Here is a 14,996-nt window from a genome sequence, read left to right on the forward strand (position 1 = left end):
TGGGAGAAAACTGAGAGATTATAGAGGAATACATAGTAGAGAGAAATGGGTGATAGAGAAAGGGATGAATGACAGAGTAAGAGGAGGATAAATTAGTAGATGAGAGACAGAGAGAGAGACAGAGAGAGAGAGAGAGAGAGAGAGAGAGAGAGATGATAGCCCCTTTAATTTATTCAGTCATTTACTGTGGCAGGCTCCATGCTAGACACTAACAGTGCAGAGTTGACTAAGATAATGGCCCCTGTTTTGAACAAGCTTGTAATCTAGTGAGATAAATCAGCTCTCTACCTCCTAGGAGCAGTAGTGGATAGACTTGAGCTGGATTCCATCCTGGCTGGGAATGCCCCTCACCCTAGTGGAAACACAGAAAATCCCAGCAGTACAAGGTTCTAGAGGCCCAAGGCCTAAAAAGGCAGTCCTGAGGAGAACAGCCTTGCTAGGGAAAACAAGGGTTGAGTGGTAACAGGCCAGACATGGACAAGGAGGTGTAAGAGGAAGGGCAAGGGAAGCTGCTTGTCAAAGGTCAGGAACCGGAGCCACAGGTCAGTAGCGCTGGCTAGATTTATGGGGAGGGAAGCCAAGTGAGGCCCCCACTTTTAACTATAGTGTTCCATTATGGGTTTCAGAATGCCCAGCAGGGAATCTAGAGGTACAAGAAGACCTTAGAGCAGGAGGAGGTGGGGTGCCTGTTCCAGAGTTTCACACACAAAGCCATGTTGGTAGAAATCTTTCCAGCTAATATTACCTGGTAGTCATCCAATAACAACTGTAGATAAAGCAGCTGACAGGGGCGCCTGGGTGGCGCAGTCGGTTAAGCGTCCGACTTCAGCCAGGTCACGATCTCGCGGTCCGTGAGTTCGAGCCCCGCGTCAGGCTCTGGGCTGATGGCTCGGAGCCTGGAGCCTGTTTCCGATTCTGTGTCTCCCTCTCTCTCTGCCCCTCCCCCGTTCATGCTCTGTCTCTCTCTGTCCCAAAAATAAAAATAAAAAACGTTGAAAAAAAAAATTAAAAAAAAAAAAAAAAGCAGCTGACAGAAGTACTGTGTATTGCTACATACTAAGAGTCATGTGTTTCTACTAGGTACTATGCTTCCAGGCGCTGAGATACAGTGGAGAACAAGGCACCTCTCTTATTTTGGGCCCTTTTTCCACATCCAGGATTTCTGAAGAGTCCAAGGTTTAAAATGTGAGTGGTCAGCCTTGATACCACCTTCCCCCAGCCATCTAATCTTTCATTGAGTTCTACTGGGTCTTCTTTTATATCTTTCTGGCTTTGCCTCTCTCTCTCTCTCTCTCTCTCTCTCTCTCTTTCTCTCCATTTTCATTGATTCTATTCTACATAATTACACTTCTCCACAGAACCCACCACCAACACCTTCTGTTCTAGTCCAGGCCCTTAACACCATAATGTCCAAAATACTGTGTCAGTCTGCCAGCCAGTCTCTCATTGTTCCATCTCCAGTCATTGCTTTTGGGTCATATCACGTCAAACACCAATTGAATTGTGGCACTCACCTATTCAAGAATCTTCCCTGACTCCCTGTTTCTTCCCCTGTCCTGCATCAAATATAAACCGGGTGAGATGCTCAAAGCTGTCTATGAGCTATCTTTACCCACCTGGCCCAATCTCCCATATCTGTGATCCAGTCATGTCCTGTAAACAACTTTGCACCTTTGCCATTGGTTCTCCAATAGAATCTAGCACAGGCTCTGTAGATGGACCACCTTGGTTTGAATCCCAGCTCTCCCACTTATGAGCCTGTTATTTTGCACAGGTGACTTCACTTCTCAGAGCTCTAAAATGGGGATAAAATACCTAATTCGTGGGGTTGTAAAGATCACATGAGACAATGTATGTTGACTGCTTAGAACAAGGTCTGGTAAGCCCTCAGCCTATCTTAGTTATTACTCTGACTATTCTCTTCACCTGGAATCCCCCTCTAATTTTGTCAATCTGCATCCCACCTATTCTTTAAGGTGCTGCTCAAGTACCATGTCCTCCAGGGTGCTTGCCCTTAGTAATCTAATCCTCACAATTTATCTTATAATAATATTATGTTTTATATTGCACGTCATCATTTCATGTATGACAGTCTCATCTCACCAACTGTATCAGGCCAGTAAGGAAGGAAACTAACATGAATGAGATGGATCTCGGTTCATATCCTAACTCTACCAATTTGGATGTGTGACTGTATGCAAGGCACTTAACCCATCTGAGCTTTGGTTTTCTTATCTGAAAAAGGGAACAATAATCCTTACCTGGCTAGGTTATGGTGAGGATTAGGGATAATATTTTCAAAGCATCTGAGACACAGCCTGATACATAACAAGTGGTCAATAAATAGCACATACTATAATAAAGGTTATCAGTTCAGACTTGTCCTTCTGGATTGTTCAAAAGTACTCCCACCAGATTTGTCTATCTGCTATCAAGGTTTGGCTACACCACTCCTCAGCCACAATTTGAAATGTAGCTAACAAAGGCATCTACTCTCTAGGGTCTCTCCAGGAGTTGGAAACAATCCCAAAGAGACAGAATCAAGGCAATAGGGATTTGGGACCACTGAGAGAAAACCACAAGTTATGGGAAGGAAAATCCTAGCAGAGGAACTGTAGCCAGAGCTGGAGACTTCTAGCCCTAGTTTGGAAAAGGAGAGGAAACTATCAATAGGTTCTAATACTCAGTCTAGTATTATTACTAAACATCCCTAGACTTGGAGACAGTCTACACTGACATTCCACTCCTAGCTGTGTTACCTTGGACAAGTCACTTCTCTGAGTTGTAGGTTCTTTGTCTGTAAAACTATGAAGAGAACCCCTTACTCACGAATTATGGCCTGGATTAAATGCAACTCTGTGTGTGAAACCACTCAGTGTAGTACCTGACATGCCATTAACTTTGCAAAAACAGAACAGGGACCATTAATTGACCACTTAGATGTGCCGGGCACTAAGCACTTTGTATATATTAGTTGATTCAGTCCTCACTCCAACCTTATCAGTAAGAGCTATTATTATCCTCAGTTTACAGATGAGGAAACAGAGACGCAGATAAATTGCTTTGCCAAGAGCACACATAATGAGGATGAGGCTCAGAACCTCCAGCCCTTTCTAGGATACCACAGGACTCCTCCTCCCCAAAGAGGGACTTGACTCAACAAGCTTGTATATCTGAGGCTTCTCCTAGCTGTTTCTACAAGAAGCAGTCATAAAGGGAAAGTCTTGGTGGTCCTTGAGTTTAAACCATACCCTCTTCGGGCAGTGGGGAAGAGTGATGAAGAGAAAGAAGTGGAGAGTTGAGAAAATGCCAACCACCAAACATGCAGCTCCAGGTCTAGCCATGGAAGGAATGGCATCAGTGCCTGCCCTTTCTCCTAAGACTGGCTCAGGTACTGTCATTAACACATACCATACCATTCATTACTCCAAAGTTCCTTTCTTAGAAAGCAAAAATAAAGGGATACTGAAGAAAGAAAGCAGAAGGGGGAAGAGAGGCAGCAGCCATGGCTACCAGCAGCACCTACCATGGAAGTTGCTCCTGGTGGGGAGATGGCTTAGGAGAAAAACTGGGTATCCAGCCAGCTCAGGTGCTCAACAACCCCTCCAGCCAGCTCCTAGGGCTTCTTTCTGCAGGCTGGATCTTCCCTTAGGTGAGACCCATCTGCCTTCCTGTTAAGACCTCCTGAGATGAGGGACATTCAGCCCAAGCTGCTGAGTGTGATGCAAAGGGCTCAGGCACAGTCAGGTCCCAGTTCCAAGAACAGAGAGGAGTCGCATTGAAGGCAGGGTATGGCCATCAACCGTTGGACTCAGATGCAACCACAGCCAGAGGAAGGAAAGCCAGTGTCAAGAGCAGGACAGGAGTGAAGACGCTGCTCCAGAAACCAGCCAGTACCCTGGTGGCAAAGGGAAGGATGAAAGGCAGTTCCAGAAGCATAAACAATCCCCCTGTTCCCTACTCCAGCCTCTTCTGAGCCCTGGCCCACCCCCTTCCACAGCTCAGGGGCCAATAAGGAAGCTGGGCCCCCAGCCACTGCTAGAACTCAGGAAAGGAGCAAGGAAATGATGTTTGGGAAAGATAAAGCGAGTGTCTAAAAAGAATTTTTAAAAATACACGTAAGTAAGAGAGAAAAATACCCCAGACACATACACTTAAAAGAATTCCTGTGCTTCCTGAACTGAGCTGACCCCACCCAGCCATCTCCGTGGGTCCTCTGGGCCCCAGAAAAGGAAAGCCCAGAGCAGCCAAGCCTAGCAGACTCCAGGTCCTGAAGAGCAAGTAGTAAGTACTACAGCTTATTTTACATGGCTGGGGGATAGTGACCTAGAGATTTTCCAAGGTGAATGTCCTGCTGAGCTGTACAGACTTACAAACCAGTCTCAGTCATATTTACAGGGTCTGCACTTCCTATGGGCACCTGGAAAGATCCAAAGAAAACTTCATTTTGCAACTGAGATAGTGATGCTTGGAGTCAGCATCCCTGGCCCTGCCATGAATTCTCTCTGAACTCTGACAACTTACTCCCATTCTCTGAGCTTCTGTTTCCTCTCTGCAAAATAAAACATTGGACTCCATTGTCACAAACAACCCTTCCAGCTATAGCATGTTATGATGTAATAGTCCTAGGCCCCAGGCTGGGGCTTCAAATGATGTCCTCGCTGACCTATGTGATAGCCAGAAACCAGAGTGGCCCCACATGATTTTGCTGTATATCCCAAGCCCAAAATCAGGCATCAGGGTTTAATTTCTCTCAGGGGTTTAGGGTTGGGGGTTTCCTTTTGTAATACTCCTGATCCCCACTCCAGGTTCCCTTGGCGTCTGGTCCTAATTCCAGCAATTTCTGGCCCAAGAAGGCTTATGTGAGCTCCCTCAGGACAAGAAGTATGCTCAGGCCATTTATCTCTGGGGAAATCATGCCTGGAGGCCCCTTCCCTTCTCTTTCCTCTGTACCACCTAGTGAAGTCTGGGTTGACTTTTTGTCTACTCCCTAAAAGACAGGTGCCATCCAAGTAAGCCCATAGGCCCTCCTTTGGTAGTTAGTACTGTATGGGCAAAGTCTGGGGATTTTATGGGTGTATAATATGGCTTAGAGTCTCAGCTTTACCATTCACTACTTGTTTGGTCTTGGGTATGTCACAGAGCCTTCATTTTCTCATCTGCAGGCATTCAACAAATGGTACCTTCTGTTAATATTATCTTCTACACAAAATAATAATGGGCAAAGTACTGTTAATAGCATGAAAAATGACTTCTTCATTCCAAATGAAGATTAATGAGAAAGGGCTAATTTAAAGAAGGTTCAAAACAGATGGTTACCAGAGGGGAGGTGGGTGGGGGGATGGTTTAAACAGGAGATGAGGATTAAGGAGTGCACTTGTTGGGATGAGCACCGGAAGACATGGAAGTGTTGAATCACTACATTGTACATCTGAAGCTCACATAAGGATGTATGTTAACTACCTTGGGATTAAATAAAAATTAAAACATTTAAAAGAAGAAAATAATGTTCAAAAGCCAAACCTATACTCTAGAGAAGAGCTTCTCAAACTTCAATGGGCATATTAATCACCTGTGATCTTGCTAAAATGCAGATTCTGTTTTAGCAGGTCTAGAGCAGGCTCCAGATCTAACTTTCTAACAAGCTCTACAGTAATGCTGATGCTGCTGGTGTGATCACCATCCTTTGACAATACACTAGGGAATACAGTACCATTAACAGTATACTAAAGAATAATTCTTGGTCTGAAAAAGCATGGGGATAAACAGTTTCTTCTCATGTCATTCCTCAGGCCTGGGTGCCCAGCCTTCCCTAATCTTCTGGTTATCAAGTACCTTCCTCCTTTCACTCAGCAACCCAGTGCAAAACAGTGCTTTCCTGATGAGATCTGCTGATCCCCACATCCTAAAAAAATAAAGAACAATGAGTTTTATAGGAGTTGGGTCCTTTCTGTAGCCAGGTGAGGCTGAGAAAATTATGAGTAGAGGAGCAAGCATGTTCATGGGACTTCCTGAGGTATAGGTGGGGCAGGCGGAGGAGATGCGGAATCACCAAATGAGGTGATATGATAAGCAGGTGGGCACAGGTGGAATATACTTGAAAAATTCTTGGGCAAAGGAAGATAAAATAGGAACACGAACAGTGTGGCCAATTTGGGATTTGGAAAAGAGGCTGGGGGTTGGGGTGAGGGTAAAAGGGGAATCCTCTCACTTATCAATGCTGAGTTCCAGATTACATTATCAAATATAACCTCCTATGCTTGGGGGAAGGTAAAGATGACTGCTTCTTTCCCAAGCACTCAGAAAATAAGAACTTGGCATGGATGCAAGATGAGGATGGGCACATGAAGGTGAAAGTGGCAGATAAGCCAGAAGCTAGCTCCCAGAAGAGTCCTCTGGTAAACACTTGTGAGAGATGAGGAGAGGGAGATGCAAAAATTCTGGATGGGGTGCCTTAGTGGGCTCTTGCCCCAGTACCTTCTGGCAGCATTACCCATCTCTGATTCTGGCTCCCAGCAGACCCATTAAGCAATACTTAGAGGCACACAGAGAAAGAGAACCATGGCTTTGCCCCAACCCAGGGCAAGAAGGAAAACATGGCCTGTGTTGCTTGGGATTGTGCTTAATCCGAGGTCTGGGATATAACCTATTGCAGGCTCTTTCCTCTTTTGAAAGTATTTAGATAAGAAGAAGCACAAAAGAGTGTCCTTGATTAGCTTTGTTTACTTTCTGTGGTTTTTCCAGCCTCCCCCTGAACAGTACATTCCACTTGCCCCACATGAAGGAGTCCAAGCTTATTCTGGCCAGCTCTGCAGGAAGGGAAGCCTGCATACAGACCGGTGGACAGAACAATGCATGGCTTGTTTATCTGACAAAATAGGGGAAAAGCTGCTTGATCACCATGGAAGGATACAGAGCTATGAAGGTCCACTCACACCCCACTGCTAGTGGGGGACCTTGCGGCCTGGTGATCCAGGGCCCTTTCTTATTACAGACCAAACCAAGGGGGAACGTGTGTGTGTGTGTGTGTGTGTGTGTGTGTGTAATTTTAAAGACAACTTTTACAACAGTGGCTTTCTTGTCTGTCTGGGAAAGTCATAGTTTCGGCCATCTGAAATGTGGGTATTTTACATAGAGGGTCTTTGGTATACTTCTGTCTCCCCACATTCCCTACCTCCTCCAACCTTCCCTCACCTCTCTGAACAGTCAGGTCAAGCTCTTTCATGTAAATATGCTGGATCCACCTCTCCACCCTCCATCTCGGGATCCATCCCTGGCTAAAAGGAAACCAAGGGCAGTGAATAAGAAAGGGAATGTTGCAGTGGAAATAAAGACTCCCTCAAATGCTGTTGTATGTGTCAGGGGTACCTTTGTGCTCTCCAATTAGAGAATGATAACTTTATCTGATAAGGGTCTTTATATTTGACCTTCTGTTTTCATGTATCAATTTTCACATTGAAATCTTTAAAACAGGGGGACACCTATTTTTTTAAAGAAGGCTGGAAAGAGGCAACCTATGACTGATGCAAGAGAGTTTTGCAAATATTAGGGGCTAAAAAATGCTTCGTATTTTAGAAGCACAGTACCTGTAATTCTCTTTCAGAGTGGGATAGAGAGTATATTTTAGTTCTATGTACAGTCTAATAAGACATAGCCATCATAGACTGTTTCTTGTCAACGATCCCAAAGGCAAGAAGGTTGACGGTTCATATTTCACAGCTTCTAGAAGCAAGGTGAGCAAGTCAAGAATCTGAATAATGAAAGAGAGTTTTTCTCACTTCCCTGTATGTACAAAAGCTAAGAGTGCAACACCAGAGGGCTGAGGGAGACTTCAGGAGAGAATATAGGGAAAATGACAATAGGTTCACAGAGAATCATCTGTTGAGCCAGTTTCTGGTGTGATGCCCAATTTCCTAAACCAACACCCAGAGTGATAAAGAAGGTGGAGGATGTTTGTCCTCCAGCTCTGGTTTCTATTAGTAATATTTGTAGTATCCCTTGGGAAGGAAGATATGGGAATAATACAAGATTTCCTTTCTTTTCCCTTTAAGCCAAATATCTTCTTCAGCTTAGACTCAGTACTGGAGATGCCACTTTTTCAAGAGGATGGTGAAACCCACAAAGGTTTTTCCTAAAGTTAAGTCTCAAAGCCCTTAGAATTACTTCTGGCCAGTCTTCAACTCATCTCCACTACGAAGGACATGGAGCCCTACGACAATAGCCAACAATAGTGAGGACCCTGGTAGAACCAACAGTACCCACTCCCTCTGCTTTGTGCAAACATGAAAATGAGGAAGGGTCAATGCTCAGCAGAGCTGGACCACAGTGAGCCAGGTGGAAAGCAGTGGGAGATGAGGTTGGGAAAATGCCAAGACCAGATTGTAGAGTTTTCAAAGGCCAAAGTAAGAGGTATGCATTTAATTCTCAGTGCAATGGGAAGCTGCTGGACATTGTTAAGCAGGGGACTAGCATGATCTACATTTTATAAATATCTCACTTGGCTGATGAATTTAAGCAGGATGAGAGTAGAATCCAAGCAACCAGTTAAAAAGGCTCTCATAGGTAAGAGATAATAGTGGTTTGTTCTAGGGAAGAAGCAGTAGGGTAGAGAAAAGAAGTTTGATTCGAGAGATCTTGAAGAGGTAGAGCTGACAGTACTTGTTGATGGACTGAATGTGGAGAGTGAGGGAAAAAGAAGAAGCCATGATATTTGGGTCATTTGGCATCTGTACCTTCTTAACACAGAGTTCATTCCTGAAATTGACTCATTAGTAGTATATATATATATTTTTAAAAAAAGTTGGCAATCTTCACCATTCTCTTATTCAAGCATTTATGGAGCTTCCATCCACAATTTAAGGTGCTTGGAGAGGTACTACGGAACATGCCAAAATGAAGATGATATAATCCCTGTGCTTAAAGAATTTACAATGTGAGAGGGGATGAATAGAAATACCTAAGTAACCACTAAACCCTAACCGGAAAGTTATGTCATTGAAGGAAATGCTAACAAAATGAGGGTTTAAAAAAAGAGAAAGCACAGGTTAATTAAGGAAGACTTCACAGTGCCTCTGGGCTAAATCTTGAAGACTCAGTTTATTTATTATTTTTAATACAATTTATTGTCAAGTTAGCTAACTTACAGCGTATACATTGTGCTTTTGGTTTCAGGAATAAATTCCTGTGACTCATCACTTACATAACAACACTCAGTGCTCATCCCAACAAGTGCCCTCCTCAATGCCCATCGCCCATTTCCCCCTCTCCCATACCCCACCACCGCGTCAGCCCTCAGTTTGTTCTCTGTATTTAAGAGTCTCTTTTGGGTTTGCCTCCCTCTCTGTTTGAAACTATTTTTTCCCCTTCCCTCCCCCATGGTCTTCTGTTAAGTTTCTCAAGTTCCACATGAGTGAAAACATATGATATCTGTCTTTCTCTGATTGACTTATTTCACTTAGCATAATACCCTCCAGTTCCATCCACATTGTTGCAAATGGCAGGATTTCATTCTTTCTCATTGCCAAGTAGTATTCCATTGTATATATAAACCTGGCATGACGTCTCCAGTCTCCTCCAGTTTAAACCCAGGCGCCCCAGTCTCGGTTTAAACTGGAGGAGACTGGAGACATCATGCCAGGTTTGCATAAGTAAGAGTGGGAAAAGAAGGAATATGCTGAATGAAGCACAGTTTATATAAGGCACACAGGAAGTAAAGTTAAAATGATGCAAGAAAACGGTGGGCTTTAAGTGTCAGTGTATTTACCTCACATAACCCAATAGGCAAGAGAGAAGCTTAGGAAGATACAGAATAGGAGAGCAACATGGTAAAAGCAGTATGTTGGGAAGGTTATTTTGGTAGTCATGTGTAGGTTGAATTGTGTGGATAAATACTGAAAGCATGAAGTGAGGAGGCTTACACAATAGATACAATAAAAGGTAGAGCTAGAACATGACAGTGGGGATACGACAGAAGGGAAAGATGGAAAGAGAACACGAGACACAGAACCAACAAGTTTGGACTACTCATTAAATATGAGAACGGGGTTAGCATGATCATGAAGCACGTGGAAGAAAAGTGGTAGTGCCAACCTAGATAGGGAAGTTGGGGCAGGAGCCAGAGAAATGTTTGATTTTAGACATGAATTTGTTTCACACGCTATCAAATTATGTAGATAGACACGCCCAGCAAGCACCTCAATGTCTGGGCCACAGCGCTAGAAAGAGGTTAGGGCAGGGTATGGACATGTGGTCATTATTCTGAGAGGAGGCAGCTGACATGCTTCATTGGCTATGACTGCCCATGGTAAATGTGTGCAAAGGAAAGACCATGGATGACAGGTCCCTGTAGAACAGCTAGAGTTTAGGTGGGAGAAGAAGACATGCTAATCAAAGAGACAAAACAATAAAAATGTCATTTTCTTTTTTTAAATTTTTTAAATGTTTTTTAAATTTATTTTTGATATATATAGAGAGAATGCATGAGTGCAAGCAGGGAGGGGCAGAGAGAGAGGGAAATACAGAATGCAAAGGAGGCTCCAGGCTCTGAGCTATCAGCACAGAGCCCAACATGGGGCTTGAACCGAGGAACTGTGAGATCATGGTCTGAGCTTAAGTCAGATGCCTAACCGACTGAGCCACCCAGGCGCCCCGTCATTTTCAATGATATTGGTAATATATATTTTTAAACTAAGTGTCAGTAAAAGTTCAGGGAAATGGGCATTCTTGTACATTCCTGGGTGGGAAGGGATATGGGTATACATTTGCTAGAAAGAAATGTGCCATATCAAGAGACATCAAAATGTTCCTATTGTGCTTGCTTCAGCCAACATACATGAAAATTGGAATGATGCAGAGATTAGCATGGCTCCTGCAAAGGCTGACATGCAAATTTATGAAGCACTCCATTTTTTCTCCGCTGGAATTAGACAGTATTAATGGTTGTGCAACCTTGTGAATATACTAAAAGCCACTGAATTACACACTTGAAGGTAATGCATTTTATGGTATGTGAATTATATCTGTTTTAAAAAATGTTCCTACCTTTTGATACAGTCTTTCCACTCCTAAGATTCTACCCTAAGAGAGCAATTAGAGATGCACACATTGATTTATGTACATGAAGTGTCATCTACTGCAGAGTTATTTATAAAGGTAAAAACAGGAATATCCTAACTGTCCAACATTTAGGAAGAGTTAAGGGAGGTATTGTACATCTACATGAAGGAAAAATAATCTGCCATTAAAAGCCATGTTTCTCAAGACTACTTAATGATCCTGGAAAAGGCTCACAATATAATGGCAAGTGAAAGAAAAAGCATCCAAACCTGTACATAGTATCAGCCCATTTCAAAAAATATATATGGATGTACATATATATTCATATACAAGCCTACACATATTATAGGGCTGAATGCCAATACATCAATATCTTACCAGCAGGTGTTTGTCTCTATGTGGCAGAATTAAGGGTCATTCTTATTTTTTATACCTTTAAAAAATTTCAAAGCTTTCTACACTACACATGTATTAGAGCTGAATGAGAAAAAGTTTTCAAAGAAAAAAGACACCATTCTACATGGGCATATCATTTACCCTGACAATCATCTGATGCAACTGTCTGATACATTCCTAAGTTAGGAATATGCAATACTCATAATACTTGCATAATTGTAATACTCGTATACTTAACTATTTCAAACATCTGTATTTTGCCCTCAGATAAATCAGCCTAGAGCCCACCAACCTAACAAAATGCTTCCCCAACAAATGCTTTGCTCTTTGGTGGTGGATTCCTCTGTCTATTGTACTAATTAAAAAAACCTCCATCTGACAGGTTTTTTTTTACCACAATATTAGCAATGGGAGCTGTTCTTTGCTGTCAGAGGTGGCCAGGGCTGGAAGAACAAGGGGCAAGTTAAAGGAAACCAGGCAAAGGAAAAGAAAGGTCAAGTCAAAGTCAGCATCAAGGCTGTGCTCAGTGGATTGAAAAAAATTGCTACTCAAGGCCTTGTTGGCTATAGTTTTTTCCCAAGTGCCTCATGAACTTGGTGGGACAAAATTGCATGGAGAGGGGAGAGCCACAGGAAAATCTGGTGGGGGTGTGTGGCAGTAAGTACCATCTGTAAAGCCATCTGATTGCTAATATTTGTACACCACATTCACAGTTCACACAGAACTTTCATAGACACCATTCCATTTAATTCTTAAAACAACTTTATAAACTCCACTTCAGGAAAGAAGAAACTCAGGTTCAGAGGTGAAATAAATCACAGAAGGCTTGAACTGAAGTTCTTTGCCTCCAAATTCCTGTGTTTTTTCCCTGAACAGTGGTTCTCAAAGTTTGTTATATAGATCAACATCAGCATCACCAGAGAACTTGTTAGAAACGAAACTCTGGGGCCCTACTCTGGAACTTCTGGATCATAAACTCTGGGAGTGGGACCCAGCAATCTGAATTTTAACAAGCCCTCCAAGTGATTCTGATGCATACCCAAGTTTGAGAGCCATTGCTTTAAAGAATGCTACCATATATTTTTTAAAACAGATTTTTAAATGGCTTCTTTAAAATACTGGCTGCTGATGCTTTGACTTAAGTGGGTTTTTGTCTTCCAGGGCAGGCTGGGAGACTCTCTTCAACTGTCAGTGGCTGTATACACAATATAGGGGGCTGCCTGAATAGAATGCGGGCTCCAGGGGTGGGTGGGAACATACTACTTCATGGTGAGGAAGGTCCCAGAACCAAGAGGGCAATCCCCTGCTCACATCTTCCCTGTTTGAAGGGGATATGAGCTGGAGAGCAGCTGCCATATATTTATCTCCTCTTCTGAAGTTTCACTTCATAAAAGCTTTCACATGGTTCCACAATGTCCTGCATGAGCCCCTGGGAAATTTCCTGATCTGATGTCTTTACAATTACAAACCTCTTGTTGACCAAGCTTTTCATTTCTTTGGTTTTCATTTTTTTTTTTTTACAGGATTTTCAAACAACAATTTAGAAAAAAAATGCAGCAATTGAAACAAAATTATTTTCTTTCTGGGTAACATGAACTCCCCTACTCATGCCTCCCCAACCCACTCCCTATCCAATTTCCTCACTGCAGGTAACTGTTCTCTCTCTCATTCTCTGTCTGTCTCTGTCATACATACATACACTCATGCACTCAATCATACACATTCCTTTCCCTTGGGATGGAGAATAAACAGATCAGGTATTTTTTTTTAAAAATTGGACTTGACTTAAACCGGATTTTAAATTTTGTCAGGGTAATGTTTGTAAAATTGAAACAAAACTCATACATAAATATAGATTTATTCTGAAAATGCTAAAGCTAAAAGAATCATGGAATTAAAATTATAAAGTATTCAAAATTCTAGCAATGAACAGAATTTGTTGTTATTCCCTTTTCTTCATAGGTACTCGCACTAAATTCATTCATTCATTCATTCATTCATTGGTTAGTTATTGAGAGCCAAGCAAGCACTATTCTGGGGTGCTGGGGACAAAGCAATGAAGAAAACAGACAAGATCTCAGTCCTCATGGGGTTCAACTCAAAAAATATGAAATATATGTCAGGTCGTGGTAAATGCTCTGAAGACAGAGAAAGCAGGGTAAAGGTGGACTGACTGACAGGAGTGTGTGGGGGCCAATGCTATTTCAGAGAGTGTGGTCAGTGAAGGCCTCTGTTGGGAGGTGATACTTGAGCAGTGGCCTAAGTCAGGGAAGTAGTCAGGCACATAAGAATGTGCCTGGGCAGAAGGATCAGCAAAGGTGATGGTCCTGAGATAGGATCACTTTGCCATCGTCCAAGAACAGCAGGAAAGTCAACGTGGCTGGAATGGAATGAGCAAGACAAAGAAGGGGCGGAAATGAGGTTGAGGAAGGAGCCTGGGGCCAGGTGAGTGGCTCATTCTAAGGACTCTGGATTTAATTTTAAGAGTGATGGAAATAAACCTTGTTTCTACTATGTGTCTAGTGGGGGCCAAATAGTCTAAAAGTCTGCACTATGATCCTTGCCTTCAAGAGGCTTTCAATCCAGGGTGCCTGGGTGGCTCAGTCAGTTAAGCGTCTGACTAGATTTCGGCTCAGGTCGTGATCTCATGGTTCCGTGAGTTCAAGCCCTGCTTCTGGCTCCAAACTGCCAACCGCTTGGGATTCTCTTTCTCTCTCTCTGCGCCTCCCCAACTTGCACTCTCTCACACTCTTTCTCTCTCTCAAAAATAAACAAATAAACATTAAAAAAAAGAGAAGCTTTCAATTCATCCATTTGAGGAAACAAGCCAGAATTACAGGAGACTTGAGAAGGGGTGGGGATTCTTGATTCCTCACCTATACTTGGTCCTAATCTTAAGGAGCCACCTTTAGTAGAAAAGAATTCCAAAGGAGAAAGAGGCTTGCCTCCTATGCCAATTTGAGAAGATTCTCCCACTTCATAATTTGGGCATTTTAATCTCAAAAGCACAATGTTTACTATGTGTTCCAAATATTAAAACATTTTATACTCATAACAACCCTACGAGGCAGGTACTACTATTGTCATCCCCATTTTACAGAGGGGAATATCAGCAGCTCAGAGAGGCTGAGTAACTTGCTCAAGATCACAGAACTAAAAAGTTAGTATTGAAACCCAGGGAGTCTGGCTCCAGAGCCCACATTTTTAACCACTATTCTCACCTGCCTTGCCTACAGATAGAGACAAAAGGATGGTGAGGGGAGGATGATGAATCTAAAGTTGAGAATTAAAGGGGAAGTCTCTCAAATGTCCCAGGCGACCAAGAAGAGTGCTGGAGGTGTAAGGAGACTGGGGAAAAGACCCTGAACTAGCCATGGGGGGAGAGCTAGAGGAGCAGGCTGCAGGATATTGCATCCATGTTGGGAGTCTGCAAGGAGTGTGAATACACAGTGTTCAGGTAGGAGGGCTTTGACATTGGAGATTATTCCTGTGGGACACTGAGATACCATGGGACTTTGGGGGATCCTGACCTTCCCAGTATAGAA

General features: G+C 42.9%; 1 pseudogene; it reads left to right on the forward strand.

The window, feature by feature from the left end:
- Positions 1–10,811: 10,811 nt before the first annotated feature.
- LOC125932440 (uncharacterized) lies at positions 10,812–10,911 on the forward strand (annotated as a pseudogene).
- The last annotated feature ends 4,085 nt before the right edge of the window (positions 10,912–14,996 follow it).

The sequence above is a fragment of the Panthera uncia genome, chromosome X, assembly GCF_023721935.1.
Source record: "Panthera uncia isolate 11264 chromosome X, Puncia_PCG_1.0, whole genome shotgun sequence".
NCBI lineage: Eukaryota > Metazoa > Chordata > Mammalia > Carnivora > Felidae > Panthera > Panthera uncia.